Here is a 21,322-nt window from a genome sequence, read left to right as displayed (position 1 = left end):
AAGTTGAGAAGTTTAAAATTTGGTATCCTTTTTAAATGGGCGCCTAGACACAAAGTGGACTGTAATACTTAAACCTGTCCCATTCTATCGAGACTATCATTTTTTGATTTTATTTTTTATTTAATTTTTAAATAGTAAAAATCCGGCCGTAAACCCATTTTTTGGCCCTAGCACTATAAAATTTATCACAAGCAGAGACCAAACTGAAGACAGAGCTGCTCAGAGAAAGAGGTTTCTTTGATCCTGCTCGAGCTCTGCCATATTTCTTTTCAACTGAAAAGCAGACAGCCAACCTCTGCAACTCTTGCATTATCAGTGTCCATCAAATTATTGGCTGCCTCATTATTTGATGTATGTTTTGAATATGAATTCTTTGGGTTTACAGTTAGTTCTGTGTCCAGTTTGATTCTAGCCAGCTACCCAGAGTCTGTCTCCTATTGTTGTCTTTAGCCCGATATCTATAACCTGGTATTAAGATTAATTGAGAGTCTTACTCAACTCCTCAAGGTGCTCCTCGAAGGAGCCTGTTATCTTGAGAAAGTGGACTGGCCTCTAATGCACCTCCAAACAGTCTACTCAAGGAGCATGTGTTTGAGGGACAGCATGGAGTTTGGAAGCTCAACAATCACGAGAAAACCATTGGACGAGTCTTTATCCCCTTATCGCGATTAACCATTTCGTTATTGGAGAGGATGGAATGCCTCTTGCTACTTTTAACTTTTTCCTCCTTCCTTCTCTGGTCCATGGAATCACTTTGAAGCTACATCTTCATACCTAACAGATGAAATGATTCTGCTGTTTTAGCCCATATAGGATCCTGAAATCAGGAGGGCTCATAAAGCTTTCGGTATTGCTTTCTCCTCCCATCCATTTTACTTGAATCCCATTCATTAAGTTTTTCTAAGCAATGTCAAACTTTACAATCTCAATAATATAAGGACAAATAAATAGTTTCCTATTGTGATGTTGCCCAAAATTACAAATAGAAGACTTCTCTTAAAAATTTGAGAGTCTAACATGACTATATAATATAGAGATTTAGGTTGTCAGGCTTTCCTTTTTAAGGATAAATAAGTGCACTAGATTTCCCAAGGACCGTTCTCTATCCAACCAGCATATAATATCCTGCTTGAAGCTCCTCTTAAACTTGGGGGAATGAAATGACCAAGGGCATGCTAGCTGGGAGTTTGCACTATTAATCTTCTAATGGAAATTCACTCCCGTTTTAGGCTTCTCATGATGCTTATACAAGTCAGTTTGGCTTGTGCACCATGTTGGTTTTATGTCTCTTCCCATATTGTGTCAATTGTAGCATGCTATCTTTAACTAAGTGTGTTGCCATCTTAGGATTGTTATATAGGAGAAAATGAGACGTTGAGGATACTCTTGCCAAATGTAAACATCTTTGATTGTTAGGGTAGTAAGAATGGGTGGACGATGGATATAAATGGTTTTGCACCCTTCATAGTCAAACATTGAACATGAAATCTCAAGGGATACGAGAAGGGCAAAGGGTAAGGGATCTTAGAAAATTAAAAGAAGTGACTTGAGACTTGGGTCTCATAAACTCTATAAAGGCTTTCCAAAGCTTTAAAGGGTTTCTTAATTGTTAAATCTCAAAATACAGCGTTTATGACTAGAAAAATCCACATTAAACTTATACATGCAATTGTCAACATAATAAGTCGATGCTTGTACGAGTAGGGTTTGTTCTCTCATTTGTGAAAATTTCATCTATCATAGCAACTGAAAATTATTTACCTAATTGTTAATTTATTTAACAATTTATTTGCTGTTTGCTACGGAAAATACCAAATAATTCACACTGATTTTTACAAATAAATACCGCTGAAGAAAAATAGCATTGAAATCTGAGAAAATATAACACACACACACATAAAAATATGACACCGTTATTTTTGGACAAATTTCCTAGGAAAAACCGGTGCAACAGCTGAGGGTTTTATTATTATGCAGCGGTGAAATATGAGTACAATTTATGGATGCCCAATTGGCCAAAATTATCTAAGGGAATTTCCCTTCCTCCATAAGCAATCCCGGCACAACTCTACCTCAGAAAACTTGTCCTCCTGGACCCTTTGCGTACGCTTCTGCGCAGACCCTTGGATGTGTAGCCCAAAACTGCCTCTGATGAAGTCGTTTTGCCTGTCTCTTTTGAGGAAACTGATTCTCCAGCCCTCTGGAAGACTTCCCTGGCCTCTGGAAGCTGAATCGAATTTTCCTCCAGCCAAATGTAATTGCTTTTCTGAAGCAACTGCGCAGTCTTCTGCGTTGCCTCACTGGGAATAACTCAGCGTCTTGTTTCAGCCTCTCCGAGTCTGGAAAACTTCCTCTAGATCACTGTCTTTGCCCCTCACTGACTCTGCGTCCTCACTGAAGCTCGAACTCTCTAGCAATTAACTACTGCTACTCTGGAAAATCGAATTCTCCAATGTCTTTGGTGTATTCTCCAAGTGCCCATTGACGACTTCTTATAATCCTCTATTGGAGCACGAACGACCAAGATTAAAACTTAATCAAGGGCTTAGGGTCCTCTTGAAGTCCACCTGTGTGAGTTCCTAGACTATTCTCACCTTGACTTAATTAATTATATTTATCTTACCAGTTTTACTAAGTTTAGACTTAGGAAACATTAAAAATTAGGTAAATTAGGTTAATAATCTAATTAAGTCATTTCTAGGTGGAATTTCCAGAAACAATTTTTGGGTTTTGGAGATCTCATGCATTCTAGCCTCTCCACCAAATTTTGTGGCTAGAACACATCCGATGCTACAAAAACTAACACTCCCTCTTAGCGAGGACTGTGTTCTAGTGCTACACACCTTGCTACAACACTCTGTCTCTATATCATCTCTTGTCATGTTGCTGATGTCTGGTTGCAGTTGCCCACCAATTATTGTGCAACTCTGATGTTGCATCTGTGCTGCTGCTGACCCTGCTGTACTGTTGCTAACTCTGCATCTGTACTGCAACTCCCTCTCATTTGTTGCTGCAGCAACTGCAACTACTGCAACTGAGAAGCATCCGAAATATTGAATTATCTGTGTTCAGTATGATGCATCTGTCTCCTGAGTCCTGACTGCTACTAGCCTTTGCATTGTCACTGAAGAATCTGTTCTACCGCTAACTTTGCACTGAGCCACCTGCTCTACTGTCAACATTGCACTGCGCTTCTTAGCATCTGACTGTTACAAGTCTGCAACTATCATTGATCCATCTTGCGACTGAATACTGTGGGCCCCTGTAGCTAGGTAATGATGCATGAGGTGGACTCCTCAAGGACCATGCCCAATCTTTGTAGCTCTCTGGGGCTACACTACTAAATCACCCCACCTCACTCCTAGAGTTATACTGTGAACATAGCAAGCTCTTCCTCTAGCCTAGAGTAAAGCTTGTCTATTTCTGCAGATGCTGCCTACTGGTCCTGGTTCTCCTGCTTGTCCTTCATCCTGAGAGGACACTGGGTACTATAGTGACTGAACTCACCACACTTGAAGCATTTGACCTTTGGCAGGTCCTTCTTCTTCTTCTTCTTCTTTTGCTTCCCTTGCCCTTGATTGGGACCCTTCGATGCCAAGGCCACATTCTCCTTCTCCTTCACACCCTTCGATCCGTTGCTACTGCTGCCATTGATGGAGCTTTTAAGCAAAGCTTGTCTCATTTCCTCCTGCTGCAAATCGACCCACATCCTGTCCCAACTATATAGCGCGTCTCTGCTCAAGATACTTTGGACGAAAACTTGCCAATCCTCTGAGACACTGTTTAGCGCCAACCGTACTAGCTCTGATGGTTGAGGCGTTGCCCCAACAGCTGCAAGCTGATCTCAAGCCTCCTGAATCATTGTGAGGAAGGGATCTATGCCTTCCCCCTTCTGCATCTTGATGCATCTCACCTTTTCTTCCAGGAATATCTTCCTCTGCTCAGAAGTACCCTGATATAGCGTAGAGAGAGCTACCCACATCTCTCTGGTTGTACCTTTGTCTGCCACATGTGAGACTATATGATCTCGGAATCCATCCAAGGTCAACTGCTTCACCCTCACCATCTCCTTCCTGTATTATTTGAGTTGATCCGCATCCTGGGGAACTGCCACCACATTATCTATGTAAGATTTCAGGCCATATTCATCTAGAAGGAAGGACATCCTAGCCTTCCAGATGACATAGTTGGAAGCTACATTCGACCTGTCTTGATCTCTAAGCCTTGCTGTGGCCATCTCAGAGTCTATCGAAAAATCCCTCTTTCCTTGCGCTTGGATGTTGATTCTACTATACACACTCCCTTTTTGAGTGAGAAAATCTTCTCTCAGCTACTGCCAATCTGCTGCTGGAAAATTGAACTTCTGAGACTCGAAGTTCCCTGAGAGAAATTATCCCACTCTGTCTGCTTTCTCTTCCATCCAACGTTGATTCTGCTGCTGCAAACCCTCTGTGTCCAACCAAGGAATCTGCTCAGCGAAAATCTGAGCTAGTGCTGCTCCCTTTGACTGCTGGAATCACTACCCTGGGCAAATCGACTTTTTTGCAACCTTGCAACTAAAAATCAAATTTCTGCCCCTGCAATTTGGCCTGCCTATTTGGGTATTGCGCAACCTTTGAGAATTTCGGCCTACTGCTCTCTGAACAGTGAAATTAACTCCTTTGCTTCTGAGCTTCCCGGAGGATCACTTACGCTCTGATACCATGTGAAAATTTTATCTATCACAACTATTGGAAATTATTCACTTAATTGTTAATTTATTTGCAGTTTGCTACGACAAATAACAAATAATTTACATTGTGATTTTCACAAATAAATACCATGGAAGAAAAATAGCACCAGAATATGAGAAAATCTAGCCCACATACATGTAAAAATATAACACTATTATTTTTGGACAAATGTCCCTGGGAAAACCGAACTTGGGAAAATCACTGCAGCAGCTGAGGGTTTTATTATTATGCAGCAGTGAAATCTGAGTACAATCTATGGATGCCCTACTGGCAATCCAAACAACAAGAAAATTTGGCCAAAGTTATCAAAGGAAATTTCCCTTCCTCCACAAGCAATCTCGACACAACTCTACCTCAGATTACTCGTCCTCCTAGACCCTCCGCATAAGCTTCCGCGCAGACCCTTAGATGTCTAGCCCAAAATTGCCTCTGATGAAGTCGTTCTGACTGTCTTTGCTGAGGAAACTGATTCTCTGACCCTCTAGACGCTGAATCGAATTTTCCTCCAGCCAAATCGAATTGCTCTTCTAAAGCAACTGCGCAGTCCCCTACGCTGCCTCACTGGGAATAACTCGGCCTCTTGCTGCAACCTCTCTGGATCTGGAAAACTTCCTCCGGATCACTGTTTCTGCCCCTCACTGACTCTGCTTTCTCACTAAAGCTTGAACTCTCGAGCAACTGAGTGTTGCTACACTGGAAAATCGAATTATCCAAGTGTCTCTGGTGTATTCTCCAAGTGCCCATTGACTTCTTCTTATAATCCTTTGTTAGAGCACCAACGACCAAGATTAAAACTTAATCAAGCGCTAAGATCATCTTGAAGTCGATCCGTGTGAATTTCTAGACTATTCTCACCTTGACTTAATTAATTCTGATTAATTAACCAATTTTCTTAAGTTTAGACTTAGAAAACATTAAAAAATAGGTTAATAATTTACTTAAGTCATTTCTAGGTGGAATTTCCAGAAACGATATATGGGTTTTGGAGATCTCATGCATTCTAGCGTCTCCACCAAATTTTGTGGCTAGAACACATCCGATGCTACAAAAACTAACATTATTAGGGCAAGCGGGAGATTTTAACATTCATCTACTTGCATGTGAGGCAATTTGAAAAAATACCTTGGTCATTGCAATTGTATTTTCTACATACATGTCATATGCACACCTCCCAAACCACATAGAAATCATGGATATTTGGTAAGAGTAAACTACATTTGGACCTTCAGTCTCACCAGTAGAAAATTGAATGGAATCAACACAAACCCAAATGTTGCAATGAAGAGAAACATAAACCATCATTGTCAGTAGGGCAATGCAACACTTGGAGAGATACCACTCAAGAGGAGCACAACCCAAGATGGAGAAAGACAATCCAAGAAGAAGTGCACTAGAGAGAGGAAAAACCTAAGAGCAAAGAGAGTGCAACACTTTATTAAGAATGAAGGACTCCCTTGAATGAAAAATACAAATGAGAGTGAGTGCATAAATACCCAACTCAAAGGTACAAAGTTTCTCCCAACAGGGTCTTGAGCCTATGTGTATAGAGTTGCCCCTAACCTAACCTATAAATATAATAATAATACAATATAAGGTTGGGTGTGGTCAAAAGTGAAGATTATACCTGTATTTTCATCATCCCTTCTTAATTTGGATAGGGGACTAGAAGGGGAGGGCATTACACACATCCCCCTTTAATGTTGAGCAAGGGCCACATAGAGAGGATGGTACATATCATCTTGCATGAAGGTCATATATCTCTTTCCAAAATCTAGCGAGATCTTTGTCATCATTGTTTGTTCAAATAAGTGTTAGCGGTAGACAAATTGTAGTTTAATGGGCATATTGTTGACCTTAGCGAGAAGAGCTTGTGGTGGAGGAGGCTTCCGATGATGCTCTAATTTGCTTTCTAGTGCAAGAAAATTGATAATGCCTACAAGTTTGGATATGGCCTAGTTGGGCATAAACCTTAACTTAGTTGGAGGAAACGGAGTTGGCTCAAAAAGATTGATCAAGATATCTTGTTCTTCTTCATTGCATCGCTCAACTACTAGAATACCAGAAGAACATTCAATATATGAGAAGAGGCTTATGAAGAATTGGAGCCAAAAGAGGCTTCCGTTGGATTGAAGCCAAATGAGTCATGAATAAATTCCTTGTGATCATTATTTGTTTGCCTAGTCATTGCAGGAACAATGCTTGAGGAAACACTAGTTCGGTTAAGAGGGGAATCGACATCATTATATGAAGGAGAAAGATCCACTTAAATATGTTGGGAGTCATCTGTAAGAAAGTGTGGGAGAGATCTTGGTAGACTTTGAGAAGGATTTTTTTTTAAAGAGCAAGATCTCCACGTTCAATCACCTCGTGAGTAAAGGATCATTTGTATAATATGCCATGGAAACTTCATTGTATCTACCATAATGAAGCGATGATTTTTTGGTTTCGATTTGTTTCACTTTTGACTAGAAATATGGGCCCATGCACTTGATTCAAAAATTATGAAATGTGAAACTTTCCATACCATTTCTCATATGCAATCATACATAGAACAACATGCATAGGTGTTCAATGGTTGATGTGGGTTGCATGAGCATTTGCTTCTCCATAGAATTTAAGTTCCATTTGCTTGGAATAAAACATGCATCGAGCCATCTCCATAATAGCTCTATTCTTTAGTTCAACTACTCCATTCTGCAGTGGAGCATATGGAATAGTTCCTTGCAAAACTATGCCATGGGAAATAAGAAATGTTTTAAAATCATTGTTGATATATTATCCTCCGCCATTAGTGTTGACATGTTTTTTTGTTTTTGATTTTTCACTTATGATTAAATTATTGGAATTTGGAATGAATGGTGTACATCTAAAAGAAGTGGGCAAATCATCAATGAGGGTGAGGAAGCATTTGACTGTCCCTAGAGAATGATTGGTCATAGGCCCATGAATATCATTATGAACCAATTCAAGAGTTTGAGAAGCTTTCATTGATTTATCCTTACAAAGGGACTCTTGATGATCATCAAACATGGCAGATGATTTATATGTCTCCTTTGCACACACTATTCATGGAGATCACTAGGTGGTTCAACCAAGGTTGTGGGGGAGCGCGCCCCCCCCACGTCTCTGCTCCCAATTCGCAATCCATGCGGGAGCTATTTGGGAGTACACACCTGAAGAGGGGTGATTTCGGGAGCACGCTCCCGACAAAAAGAAACGCCCCCTGGTTTTTCGGGAGCGTTTAGCAGAGTGGTTGGGACTGTTCGCTCCCGTACGCTCTGGGAGCATTTGCTCCTTGACCGCTCTTGTATGCTCCGAGAGCGTTTTTTCAAAGGGGGAGCGGTTGGGGAGCGATCGCTCTCGACCACCCCCCTAGAAAAACGCTCCCGTCCGCCGGCGCCAGAAAAAAACGCTGCACGGACGAGAGGGAGGGTGACGGCCTACGGCGGAGAGGAGAGAGGAAAGGGAGGGAAAGGGGGGAAAGATAAATAGACCCTCTCCCCTCCCATTATTCACTTCATCCATTGAGAGCAAGAGGAGCAAGAGAGTTTGGAGCTTGGAGAGAGGAGCAATTGCTCCCGATCACTCCCCCCTCTGAAAAAACGCTCCCGTCTACCAGCGCCAGAAAAAAAGGCGCGCGACCGAGAGGGAGGGCGACGAAGAGGAGAGAGGAAAGGGAGGGAAAGGGGAGGGGGAAAAAGATAAATAGACCCTCTTCCGTCCCATTATTCACTTCATCCATTGAGAGCAAGAGAGTTTGGAGCTTGGAGAGAGGAGCTTGTAAGGGGAGATTGGAGCTTGGGATTGAAGGCCAAAGAGGTAGGATCTACACTCTAATCTAACATTTTATTTTTTTAATTTTTATGTTCATTGCTAAATAAATAAATACAAATTTTCTCTATTTTCCATTCCCATTCCTCCATTTTTTTGCAGAGTCAAAACTTCAAAGTTCAAACATCATGGTTGTATGGCTTGGCATTTTCTTCTTCTTGGTTCCTTTTTTGGTTATTATGGTGTTGGAGAGTAGAAGAATGAGGGTTGATCATGAAGAAGAGGATGAAGAAGTGGGTTATAGTGGATTTGATGAAAACCCTGGCGAGGAGTACCTTGGTGAGGAGGAAGAGAGTGAACATGATTCATCCCAATAAACTAAACAAGACCAAACCCCATTGTGGAAATATGTTTCTAGGCTTAAAGGAGGGAAAGGGGGTGGAACCACTAAATTGGATTGCCCCTATTGCAGCAAAACTTACACAGGGTTCATACACTCGTGCCAGAAGGCACCTTTGTGGGAAAAGGCCATGGGATGAAGATAAACCAATAGGAATCAAAACTTGTGCAAGTGTGTCAGCAATAGATAGAGCCAAATACATAAGGGAAGAGGAGGAAGCCCAATACAAATCTAAAAATCAAAGGGTTTCTTTGAACATAGTTGACAATCACATCAACATGCAAAAATAACTCCTTCAACATCCTCCCATGGCAGTGGATATGCAGGCACATGACCAAACATCTCTTTAAAGCGTAGAACCATATCAAATTTCCTTGATTAAGGGTGTAGGAATTATGTGGATTAAAAAATTTACCGGTTTCTCTATGCATGTGGTATACCATTCAATGTTCTTCGCTCACCTTATTGGCATGAAATGGTTTCTGCCATAAATGATGCCCCTAAAGGATACAAGAGCCCTGGGTATGACAAGGCTAGAACCATTGGACTTGATCGTGAAAAAGCAAAAATATCACATTCTTTGAGTAGAATGACAAATTCTTGGACTCAACATGGGGTGTCCATTGTATCTGATGGATGGACAAATGTAAAAGGCAAGCTCTTGATAAGTGTTCTTGTTGTGTCTGTTAGTGGTGCCATCTTTCTTTCAGCATATGATTACTCAGAGAAGTTCAAGACTGACATCAACATTTCATAACCATTACTTGAAACAATTGAATGTATTGGGCCATACAATGTAGTCATCACTGATAATGCTACTAATTGTAAGGCAACGAGAGCAGTGATTGAGGATAAATACCCCAACATGTGTTTGGTTCACACAATGAACCTTTTGATGCATGATATTATTAAGAACAAAAACCAACAATACAAATGGCTTGGTGTTTTGTACAAGAGAGGCAAACAAATGGTAAATTTATTACAAATCATAGCAATACCCGTGGGCTTTTCCATAGTCACTCAAGATTGGAGCTATTGAAGATTGCGAAGACTAGATTTGCTAGCTATTACCTCACCTTCAGGCGCCTTTTTAAAGTAAGAGAGTCATTGGCTAGCATGGTATCAAGTCCACATTGGCATGTATTAAAGGAAAGGGCTACAAATGCAGCTGACAAGCAAGGTTTCGAATAGGTGGAGGAGACCGCTCTTGATGGTTTGTTTTGAGCACGTGTGAGGCAAGTATTGGAATTCACCAAGCCCATTTATAACATGATTCGTTTTGCAGATATAGATAAACCAGTGATTGGGGAGGTGTATGAGCAGATGGATACTATGTTGGGGAAAATAAAAGATATTGTTCAGGAAGATGATCCCAACTTGTATACACTGCCTTGGCATATATCCTTATGCCAAAACACTACTCTCCATCTTGGTTGGGCCAACCTGTACCTGGGGGTGGGGTTAGGGTCAAACCCCATACAGATCCAGAGGTATCTACAGGATATATGCAAGCATTAGACAAGTTGGTACCTGACAGGGAGGAGTGTGCTAATCTGCGTCTTGAATTAGGCAGATACTTTAGTTGCACTGGTTTGTTTGGTTCTTTGCATGCAATGGAAGATAGAGACAAATTTAATGCTCTCACATGGTGGGAAGCATATGGCAGCATGGGACTTTTGCCAAAATTAGCAAAAAAAGTTCTCTCACAGGTTGTAAATACTTGTTCTGCAGAGGTGTTGGAGCACTTACAACTTCATACATAAAAAAGTTCTCTCACAGGTTGTAAATACTTCTTCTGCAGAGAGGTGTTGGAGCACCTACAACTTCATACATAATGTGAGAAAAAACAAACTCAATGAAAACTGGGCAGAAAACTTGGTTTATGTGCATTACAACTTGAGGTTGTTGAGTCATTATTGTGATCGGGCTTATGAGGATCCAATATATAAAATTTGGGACAACCACCCAGAGGACGATAATTTGGAGGATGACACTATACATCTTGGAGAATTGGAAGCAGAACTTATGAGAGATGAAGATGAAGCAACAAAAACCATGCCACCCCCACCATCCAGTAGCAGTCCCAGTGCTTGAGATTCAAGTCTTGTTCCTTTGCTGCTGTCGCCTACATGTACATCCTCACGTGGAGGGCATGTGCCTTCTGGTTCTTGTCGTGCGACTGTGCGGGAGGAGACTCCTAGAAGACCACCACGACTTGCTTATAAATTAGACATTTCTTGTGGCGGCAAGAGGAAGCTGTAGATGATATATTTACTTGTTTTTTCTAGTTTCTAGTAGTTTTAATAACTGTTGATTCTTTCATATTTATTATGATATTTTTTGTAAACAATATATGACAATTTAAGTTTGAAGTTTGAAGTTGGCAATTATAACTCATTGGTAATGAATTATGAATGTGATGCTACGTGAAAGTTGTTTCATTTCATGTTAGATATTCTTTGTTGTAATGGTTACACTTAGCTTACAAGTACAACTTTGGTGATCAATGATGATAAATGTTATATATTGAATTTTGAAAGCTTGAAACTTTTAGATTGATGAATCATGAGACTTTATATGTTGTATGTTACTAACATGTGGATGTGGTTGATGTAGATTATAACTTCTAGATGATGGTTGTTATATGGTTCAATCTATGTTTTTTATGCTTTTTATATCTAATTCATCATTCTACATGCTTTTGTTGACATATATGCATCAAAATATAGAAAATATATATACTATATAAAAAAAGCTCCCAGAATCGCTCCCAAACTGGGAGGTTTTGAAAATGTCACTCCCGCTCCCCGTATTCGCTCTCGCTCCCAAGTAACCTTGGGTTCAACATCATCATCCATGTGTAGATGACTCATATGTTGCAAGGACGCAAAGTTGTATTTCCAAAACATTGATGCCATAGCATGCTAGTGTTGTTGGCATGGGTTACTATAGCAATAAATTCTCTTCATGATGAGGGAGAAGGATTCTACTCCTACATGTGATTTGATTCATAACAATATCACGAGGAAACCACTTATGATCATCATTCATGTCCCTTACAACCCATCGACTTGGCCAAAATTTCTATTTTTAATTGATGTGTGTGATGTGGTAAATAGAAAGAAGATTTGGTCTAGCTATTGGAGGACATCTCCAAACTTGGTGTCGATGATGCGTCACCACATCCTGAAACCAATAAGTTTTAGTTTAAAAACAACCACTTTCTCTCCATTGTTTTGTTGTTGGTAATTAGAGAGGAGGTGTTGATGCTTTATCATATGCTTGGTAGCTCCAGAATCAACAATGTGATTCATTCTTGCAAAGAAGAGGACAACCAATTTGTAGAGTGCAGAACCAAATGTGCGTAACGAGAAGATCGTGTTGAAATTTGGTACCGGAGGACAGGTGGTTCCCTAAGGCTTTGATCTTTAGCCTACGGAAAAGTGTCCAAAAGAATTTAATTTTTCTTCTAAAGTAACTTTATAATTTTTTATAAAGTTAAATCTAATTTGAAAGTGACTTTAAGTGATAAAGTTACTAAGTCTAATTTTAAAGTGACTTTTATAAAGTCAATGAAAAATTAGAAAGGAAAAGTGACTTTGGAAATAAATGACTAAGTGGGTCTTTATTAAAGTGGGGTGAATTAAAAAATAGAAAGTGAGATTTAAATGAGCATTTAATCTCAGCCATTGATCTAAATCTATTTCAGCCATTGGATTTAGGGATCACCCAAAAGTCATTTAGGGTTGGGTTAAGGGAGGAAAAGGAGAAAAAAAAAAGATCATTCATTCTTTCATGAGCAGATTGGGAGAAGGAGAGCAAGAGAGCAAGGGAGATTTCTGGACAAGGAGGAGAAAGAGGCAGCAGTTTGGCACACATACAGGCAACACTTCAGCAAATCCGAACAGCATAAATAACAAGTAGAAAAAGGCAGTTTTTGTGAGCAAAATAGTGGAAAAATTAATTTTCAGCATGAATATCGAGGAGGCGATTTTCTGCACATTTTTCGAGGTCTGTCCGTACGGTCCGAACGGTCCGTACATCCGTACGGTCCGTACAGCTCGTACAACACTTTTCAGATTGTCTGTTGGGCTGAAAACAGATAAGTTTTGCTTGCTGGAAATTTCTGTTTTTGCTGAAATTTATTTGCTGAAAATTTTCTCTGTAAAAAGGCATTTTCCAGAAATAAAGAAGAGCTCTCAAACTGGTTTTCCCCAAGAGTTGTAGGGGGTTTTTCCAGGGTCAAGTTGACCAAAAATATCAGTGTTTTAATGTTTTTTAATGGCTGTTTTTAATTGCTGATTTTTATTTCTGCAATTTCCAACACTCTGAAAAATTTTCAGAATTTGTGTTTTCAGCAATATTTATTTTTTCAGTCTGTTAAATGTATGGCTATGGGAATGGGCATTTAACTACATGGGAGAAATAAGGTGAAACTGAAAACCGGGGTGGGAAACAGAAAATTTTACATGGTATCAGAGCTTGAGTGCTAAAGGGCAGTTTGGGACAGCAAAAGGAAAAAAATACAGCTGCTGATTTTTTCACTCAGAAAATTCCAGCAAGCTGATTTTTCATAAACAACAGTTTTATCTTTACCACAGCAGTGCTATTTTTCAGTTTTAGGATAGCAAGATGTCATTGGGATTGAGGGTGGAGGATAGGTTGGATGGGCATACAAATTACAGTGTTTGGAAGGAGAGAATGCAGAGTATCTTTGAGGAGGCAGAAGTCTGGGATATCATGGTGCATACAGCACAGCACCCTGTTGTTGTGCCTACTGATGCTACTCAGTTGGCAGCTTATAATAGAAAGAACAACAAGGGTAAGAGGCTGATTCTAGACGGAATCAAAGACCATTGCATTCTTCATGTGAGAGGAAAGAGCAATGCCCATGAGATGTGGACAACATTGTCAAATCTCTACCAGAGTACCAATGAGAACCGGAAGATGGTCCTGAAGGAAAAGCTGAAGAACATTAAGATGGGGAATGATAGTGCAGCTGGATATCTCACAAAGATTACCAATGTGAGAGATGAGTTGGCAGCGATTGGAGAGGCCATTCCATCCACTGAGTTGGTGCGTATTGCAGTGAATGACCTCCCCCGTTCATGGTTGAACTTTGCTGATGGGGTTTGTGCACGTGAGACCCTTCCCACATGGGAGAGGTTTTGGGATGATTGTATTCAGACAGAGATCAGGAAAGGACAACTTGGGGAAGCCAAGCCAGTTGAGCAGGATGAGGACGTAGCACTGGTGGCAGGAGGCAAGAAAGGCAAAGGGAAGAAGCAGGCTTCCACAAGCGGTGGTGGAGGCAAAGGCAAAGGTAAAGGTAAACAGGGTAACTCACAGAAGGACTATTCCAAAGTGAAGTGTTGGAATTGTCAGAAGATGGGACACTATGCAGTTGTGTGTCCGGAGAAGAAGAAGAAGAAGGGGAAGAACCAGGATGTGGCAGCTTCAGCTGAGATTGAGGACTTTGCAGGTCGTTTTGACCGGGAGTTTGCGTTCACTACATGTGAGTCCTCTAGTGCAGGATCACCTGCCACACAGGTTCAGAGGGAGCATGCTTTTCCCTCGATTAGCGGAGCATCTACAGGTATCTGGTATGTGGACAGTGGGGCTTCACGTCACATGACAGGAGTCCGGGAGTACTTCTCAGAGCTTTCAGAGAGTGGCACTGACATTGAGGTAGTACTCGGTGATGACAGAGTTGTTAGAGCAGTCGGGGTGGGTACATTGACATTTCAGAGGGAGTCCAGACCTCCCTTGAAAGTGTCAGATGTTCTTTATGTGCCAGGGATGAGGAAGAACCTCATATCCGTCTCAGCTTTGGAGGACAGAGGATATGAGGTACTGTTCAGGGGAGGACAGGTGTTGATGTATCCCAGGGGCACTCCAGCTGATTCAGCTAGAGTGATAGGTGTACGCCATGCAAAAGTGTACAAGTTTGCATTCCAGCCCCTTTTGGCATTGAGCAGTAGTACCGACAGCAGAGCTAGCAGTTCTGAGCTGTGTGAGATTTGGCACCGCAGGATGGGACACATGTATCATGGAGCCTTGAGGACATTGCGGGAGATCACTACAGGTGTGCCAGATTTCAGTACTGATCACTTTGATACTTGCAGAGGTTGTGCGATGGGCAAATTTGCCAAATCCCCTTTTCCCAGCAGTGACAGCAGAGCGACGGGGATACTTGATTTGATTCATTCCGATGTGAGCGGTCGGATGTCTCATGTTTCCTTGAGTGGATATGAGTATTATGTGTTATTCATTGATGATCACTCCAGGAGGACCTGGATTTATTTCTTGAAGACCAAGAGTGAGGTCTTCAAGCGGTTTCAGGAGTTCAGAGCTCTTGTGGAGACTCAGACAGGTCGAAAAATCAAGTCCCTGAGGTCGGACAATGGAGGAGAGTACACCCTTGGAGAGTTTGTTGACTATTGTGCGGAGGCAGGCATTAGGAGGGAGTTCACTGTTCCTTACAACCCCCAGCAGAACGGGGTTGCGGAGAGGAAGAACAGATCCATCATAGGGGCTGCCAAAGCCATGTTACATGATCAGGGGTTGCCATTGTTCTTGTGGGCAGAGGCCTGCAACACAGCTGTTTACTTGCAGAACATGAGTCCGCATCGTGCCTTGGGGCACATGACTCCGGAGGAGGCTTTCTCTGGGAAGAAGCCTGATCTTGGTCATCTTCATATCTTTGGATGCATTGCATACTCCTATATACCCAAGGAGAAGAGGACCAAACTAGAGCCCACCGCAGAGAAGGGTATCTTTGTGGGCTACAGTGAGACCTCAAAGGCCTTTCGGATTTACATTCCTGCACAGAGGAGAGTTGTTGTGAGACGGGATGTGAAGTTCGAGGAGGACAGGGCCTTTAGGAGGTCACGGGAGTTAGAGTATCTGGATCAGCCAGACCCTCAGCAGCAGTTGAGTCAGTCGCAGGGATCCAGTGGGCAGGGATCAGGAGGATCCGAGGTACATCTATGAGGATGTCAGGTCCATCAGTGAGCAGTGGCTCGCCGAGCCAGAGGGGTGGTGCTCCGGGCAGCATGCAGAGCAGTTCACAGAGCAGTTCACTAGGGAGTCCACTGATGGACAGTTCACACGGTACCTCAGCTTCTACAGGTTCAGGTGCAGGCAGGAGGACAGCAGACAGACAGTCAGGAGTTCAGGCTACTGATGGTGATGAGGAGGAGGAGTTTCATTCTCCTATGGGAGAAGCATGCTCAGGGAAGAGGAAGCCCAAGTGGCTTCAGGACACCTTGAGAGATGCCACATCTGTTGCTGAACCGAAGAGGCCGGTCAGAGAGAGTAGACCACCTGAGAGGTTTTGTAGTTATATGGCGATGGTTACCAGCATCCTTGACTCTGAGCCTTCTAGCTATGAGGAGGCAGCTAGCCAGCAGGTCTGGAGAGAGGCCATGCAGGAGGAGTATTCTTCTATCATGAAGAATGATGTTTGGGAGGTGGTGCCGAGGCCTGAGGGCAAATCCGTGGTTACTTCCAGATGGCTTTACAAGGTAAAGCATGCTGCAGATGGCAACATTGAGAAATTCAAAGCGAGGTTTGTGGCTAGAGGGTTCTCCCAGGTAGAGGGAGTTGATTATGAGGAGACCTTCGCTCTCATGGCTCGATATACTTCGATCCGCTCCATTATATCGATAGCAGCAGAGATGGGTTGGAAGATCCACCAGATGGATGTGAAGACCGCATTTCTCAATGGCTTCATACAGGAGGAGGTGTACATTGAGCAGCCACAAGGCTTTGAGGTGCATGGGAAGGAGTCCCATGTGTGCAGATTGAAGAAGGCCCTTTATGGCCTGAAGCAAGCTCCCAGAGCTTGGTACTCCAGGATAGATGCATACTTGCAGGGGATGGGTTTCACAAAGAGTGAGGCAGATCCGAACCTTTACTTTATTGTGATTGGTGAGGAGCCTCTCATTCTGGTACTGTATGTGGATGACTTGATCATTACAGGTGCAGAGAGACTCATAGAGCACTGCAAGAGAGATCTTGCGGCGGAGTTTGAGATGAAGGACATCGGCTTGATGCATTACTTTTTGGGTTTGGAGGTGTGGCAGGAGGAGGGGCATTTCTTCCTGGGGCAGGGGAAGTATATTGTGGACATCCTTAGCAGATTCCACATGGAGGATTGTAGACCCATGTCGACACCGATGATCACCAACTGGAAGAAGCTTCATGCTTCGGATTCCGAGTTGGTGGATCCCACATTGTACAGGCAGCTGATTGGTTCCTTGATGTATTTGGTCAACACTAGACCAGATATCTGTTTTGCAGTCAACACGATGAGTCAGTTTATGTGTGAGCCTAGGAAGGTTCACTGGGTGGCTGCAAAACACATTTTGCGGTACTTGCAGGGGACAGTGGATTATGGTCTGGACTACAGGCAGGGAGATGGAGTGAGATTGGCAGGATACACTAATTCTGATTGGGCAGGTTGTGCTTCTGATAGGAAGAGCACTTCAGGGTGCTGTTTTGGGTTGGGTTCAGCAGTAGTGTCATGGTTCAGCCGGAAGCAGCAGTCAGTAGCACTGAGTTCAGCGGAAGCAGAGTATATGGCAGCCATTCTAGCTAGTTGTGAGGCCATCTGGCTTCTCAAGATGTTGTTTGGCTTATTTGGTCAGCCGTTGAGACCTTCAGTGATTTACTGTGATAATCAGAGTTGCATTAAACTCATGGAGAATCCAGTATTTCATGACAGGTCAAAGCATATCGGGATCAGATATCATTTCATCAGAGACTATGTTCAGAAGGGAGTTGTGAAGCTTGAGTATATTTCCACTGATGAGCAGGTTGCAGATATTCTTACCAAAGCCTTACCACGGGGCAAGCATGTCTACTTCAGAGACAAGATGGGTGTGGTGAGGAACACCTTCCTCGGTAAGAGGGAGTGTTGAAATTTGGTACCGGAGGACATGTGGTTCCCTAAGGCTTTGATCTTTAGCCTAGGGAAAAGTGTCCAAAAGAATTTAATTTTTCTCCTAAAGTAACTTTATAATTTTTTATAAAGTTAAATCTAATTTGAAAGTGACTTTAAGTGATAAAGTTACTAAGTCTAATTTTAAAGTGACTTTTATAAAGTCAATGAAAAATTAGAAAGGAAAAGTGACTTTGGAAATAAATGACTAAGTGGGTCTTTATTAAAGTGGGGTGAATTAAAAAATAGAAAGTGAGATTTAAATGAGCATTTAATCTCAGCCATTGATCTAAATCTATTTCAGCCATTGGATTTAAGGATCACCCAAAAGTCATTTAGGGTTGGGTTAAGGGAGGAAAAGGAGAAAAAAAAAAGATCATTCATTCTTTCATGAGCAGATTGGGAGAATGAGAGCAAGAGAGCAAGGGAGATTTCTGGACAAGGAGGAGAAAGAGGCAGCAGTTTGGCACACATACAGGCAGCACTTCAGCAAATCCGAACAGCATAAAGAACAAGCAGAAAAAGGCAGTTTTTGTGAGCAAAACAGTGGAAAAATTAATTTTCAGCACGAATATCGAGGAGGCGATTTTCTGCACATTTTTCGAGGTCTGTCCGTACAAGTCCGTACGGCCGTCCGTACAGTCCGTACGGTCCGTACATCCGTACGTCCGTACAGTCCGTACGGTCCGTACAGCTCGTACAACACTTTTCAGATTGTCTGTTGGGCTGAAAACAGATAAGTTTTGCTTGCTGGAAATTTCTGTTTTTGCTGAAATTTATTTGCTGAAAATTTTCTCTGTAAAAAGGCATTTTCCAGAAATAAAGAAGAGCTCTCAAACTGGTTTTCCCCAAGAGTTGTAGGGGGTTTTTCCAGGGTCAAGTTGACCAAAAATATCAGTGTTTTAATGTGTTTTAATGGCTGTTTTTAATTGCTGATTTTTATTTCTGCAATTTCCAGCACTCTGAAAAATTTCCAGAATTTGTGTTTTCAGCAATATTTATTTTTTCAGTCTGTTAAATGTATGGCTATGGGAATGGGCATTTAACTACATGGGAGAAATAAGGTGAAACTGAAAACCGGGGTGGGAAACAGAAAATTTTACAGATCGAACACTGTTGTTGATAAAGAGCCTCTTGTCACATCCTGTTTGTTTTCCAAACTTCAATCTTTTTAAGGAGAGACGTGCAAGATTTTAAGGCACATCTCTCCTTATGAAGGTGGTTGTTATGTAAAAAACTAGTTAATTTTAGGTTTAGTTAGACGAAAGGGCACGATCATAAGATCATGCCCTTTCCCAAAGGGTGTCTATGGCGTTATATAAGCCAGGAACCCCATTGTAATCAATCATCATCGGTAATTCATCTTTTTAATAAAATATTTCTATACATATATTTCTGTCTCTCCAGAAGTTTTATGCTTCATCTGGTATCAGAGCCAACACGAACTGGTGACACCCACAAGTTCTGCTGCCCATCAGGCCCTATGGGCTTTCAGAAAAACCGGTGCATGTGGACTATTCTTGTACTGCCTGGAGGTGTTGTTACGGTGCTTTGCGGCTAAACAACAACTACGTTTTCGTGGCTGTGCGTGTTCTGGCCAGTCGCTGGTTGTCAGGGCGTGGCTACGCCGAGCTGTAGCATAAACTCCACGGAATAATTCTGCGGTTGACACGTTGAACCAGCGCCGAAAATCTGCGTCGTGGACTATCCTGTGTGGTGGACCTGCGGTTAATTGGAATAAGCGCTGCGGTGACCTTCGCTTTAGGGTTTTTCTTTTGAATGGTCAACGGGAGGTGACCACCAATAGACGTGACTGTCCGCAGTGAATAAAATATAATATATTTATAACATCAAATATATAACGTTTATTTATATATAACGTCAAAAATATATATAACGTATATATATATATATATATATATATATATATATATATATATATATAATATAATTATATATATATGTTATATATAATACATAATTTAATTTAGTTATATATATATATATATAGAAGTTAATTTAATTAATTAAATTTATTTTAATTAATTAAAAAGTTATATATATATAGGTTAATTAATTAATTAAATTTATTTTAATTAATTAAAAGTTATATATATAAAATTTATTTTAGCTAAAAAAAAAGAGGAAAAAATAAAAATATTTTAGCTGGCAAATAAATACACGCCACCACAAACCCGCTCAATGTCGACAATGACAATGGCGGATTTCCAAAAAAAATTATTGGACGCGGAGCATAAGATAAATAGCAACCACGATGAGGTCAGTAAAAGATTAAATGAATTCCAGATCAAGCTTGGGGAGCAAGCTGACGAAATAAAAAATCTTCACGATACGACAAATAGAATAGAAATAAAGATGGAAAATTACCATGTCCAAACAGAAGTAGGCATCAGAGAGGTCTTAACAATGCTGAAAATTCTGTGTAAAAGGTCGAATTGTACACCCGAACAACTACTAAAAGAAGGTGAAGAGAATCAAGAACACATCTCGTCATATTCAACAAAGTCAACAGACTCTCATGAAAAAGTTGAATCCCCAAAAAAATCAGCAACACCCCACCAAGAAGAAAGTAACACAGCCTTTACAAACAAGCAACTCTGGGACAACTTTACCAATCAAAACCCTTTTTTCGCTCAACCATTAGCAACATACCAACGAAGGGCAAAGGTCGAGATGCCTAAATTCGATGGAAACGAAAAAAACAATGTTGCATGGATAAATAAAGCAGAAGAATACTTTAAGATATATGACATCAATGACGATGACGAAAAGCTCAGGCATGCATCCATGAAAATGGAGGGAGAAGCATATAACTGGTATATGTGGTGGAAAAAGACAACACACATCATTAGCTGGAGGAAGTTTAAAAATGCATTCTTTAAAAGATTCCAAGGTATAAAGGAAGAAGAGTTCTTTTCAAAACTCACCAAATTACGACAAAAAGGAAGTGTGGATGAATACACTCAAAAATGGGAGACCTTAGTAACACGAGTACCTGGGTTATCAGAATCTCATCTAATTCAGTCATACATCTCGGGACTCAAATCCCATTTACAAGCAGAACTTGAGATGCATGACATTACATCAGTGTTGTTAAAAGCGCGATTTAATTGCGCTTTTTTCAAAAACGCGTGCTTTTTTCCCTCTGGCGATTTAATCGCGCTTTTTATGGGTAAAAAGCGGCACTTTTTTTTGGCGCTTTTTTCCAAAAAAGGGCGCTTTTTTTGAAAAAAACACGCTTTTTTCGAAAAAAGCATGATTTTTTCGCAAAAAAGCGCGGGGGCGCGCGGCAGCGGGTTTTATAATGAGAATTTCATTTTTTTTTTTGTTCATTTGCACTGTGGGCGCGCGTAGGAGGAGGAGAAGGTGTTGGAGAGAGGAGCTGGAGGGTTTGTGAGGAAATCTAAGGGATTGTAGGACAAATTCAAGAGGAGACCACCAATTTCTCCATAA

General features: G+C 41.3%; 1 protein-coding gene across 1 annotated transcript in view; it reads left to right on the top strand.

Moving 5' to 3' along the window:
* OWL1 (DNAJ heat shock N-terminal domain-containing protein) overlaps positions 1 to 21,322 on the top strand; it is a 405,956-nt gene that overhangs the window by 1,036 nt on the left and 383,598 nt on the right. The gene's annotated exons all lie outside the window — the stretch shown is intronic.

Source organism: Pinus tabuliformis, chromosome 6 (assembly GCF_031772625.1).
Source record: "Pinus tabuliformis cultivar Carrire ecotype Pingquan chromosome 6, CPIR1, whole genome shotgun sequence".
In the NCBI taxonomy this organism is placed as follows: domain Eukaryota; kingdom Viridiplantae; phylum Streptophyta; class Pinopsida; order Pinales; family Pinaceae; genus Pinus; species Pinus tabuliformis.
Note: the sequence above shows the minus strand (reverse complement) of the source record. Positions and strands in the feature narration are given on the sequence as shown.